Source organism: Capsicum annuum, chromosome 2 (genome assembly GCF_002878395.1).
Source record: "Capsicum annuum cultivar UCD-10X-F1 chromosome 2, UCD10Xv1.1, whole genome shotgun sequence".
Classification (NCBI taxonomy): Eukaryota; Viridiplantae; Streptophyta; class Magnoliopsida; order Solanales; family Solanaceae; genus Capsicum; species Capsicum annuum.
Window position 1 is genome coordinate 135,176,904 of NC_061112.1, and position 1,619 is coordinate 135,178,522.

The window sequence follows — 1,619 nt, forward strand, 5'->3', positions numbered from 1 at the left end:
CCTTTGCACTTTATCATTAAGCTCGATTCTACCTCAGGATATTGATGCATAAAAATTGAAGGTTTTGGGTCAATCCATCTAAAGTACCCACATCCACCATTTTCCTAAAATGCAAAAATCGAAGAACAATAAAAAATCACCAAAACAAATAAAATTAAAATCTATCAAAATGATACAAACCTTTGGAACTTTACATCCAAAAAATCTACGACCAGGATTTGATGGAGTCCTTAAAGTTCTTAATGGACAAAATTCGGAACAATAACACAAATCGGAAACCGCAATGCTAACGGAATTTTCTGACATTCTCATGAAAAATGAAAGAAAAAAATGATTTAAGAGAAATTATGAGATAAATTTGACAGTGAGATGAGAGAGGTTGAGAGGAAAATCAGTTATGGAGGAGAGAATAAAGAAAGAAGAAGATGAAATTAGGTTAAAAATAGAGGGAAATTGAAGGGGATAGCAAAAGTAACGTTAAATAACGTAAACTTTTGCCACATAGACAGTTTTTCTCACAAGTCACGCGCCACCCGCGACTAAACAACACGTGCAGTGCCACGTAGGTCAAAAATGTCCAATTGGAATAAAATGTGGGGGGTTTAGGGGTCTGATAGGAACAAGCCTTAGTTTAGGTGTCTAAGTGAATTTTGACAACAAGTTTGAGTGTCTATCGATGACTTTGGCCTATTTTTAAATATTCAAAAATTGACTCAGATTAACTTTTGATTTTATCAACTTTCATTTATAAAATTTCAATTCTTTTTCAAGTATAGTTATAACAATCGTCAATCAAACAGCAGCATAAAATACGTACACTTGAGAAGGAAAAAAAATATTCAACCACAAGGGTTGGTGTGGTGGTTCAGCACCTCATTCCTTAAGCAAAAGGTTGGGGGTTCGATCCCCACCTCTTGGGGGTTCGATCTCCACCTCTGATGAACAGAGAAAATTCTGTTGTCAGTTTCCTACCACTTAGTGTGCTGACAATGGAATGGAGGATTGGGAAACAAGAAAAAAAATTATTCAAACCTTATAATACTTGCACTAAGGGTGTGTTTGGTATGAAGGAAAACATTTTCAGTTTTCTTATGGTTGGTTGACTTATATATTTTGGAAAATATCTTCCAAACCAACTTATTTTCCTTAAATCTAAGGAAAATGACTTTCCTTCATTTTTCAAAACTCTCTTTCAACTTCACTCTAAAATTAAAATGTCCATACAATTCTCAAAATCATCTACCTCACCTCCAATATCCTATCACCTCAACACCACCCCTACCTCGACACCACCCCTATCCCTACCCCTACCCTCACCCCCACAAAATTCAATTGTTTTAAAAAGTATTTCAAAAAATTTTCTTAGTCCATCCCCTACCTCCATCCCACCCCTACCCCTACTAGTCCCCTTTCCAAAAATAATATCTACATTTTATTAAAAAATTTAAATTTTTGTCTTACCCCATACCCCTACCCCCTTACCAGCCTCCTCTCGCATCCCCCCACCCCCCAACCTAAAAAAATTTAAATTTATTTTCTAAATGTTTTGCTTCCCCCTTCCCCCTCAGTCCCCTACCCTGATCCCTAGCTCCTACTAACCCACTCTCCCCCCCCCCCCT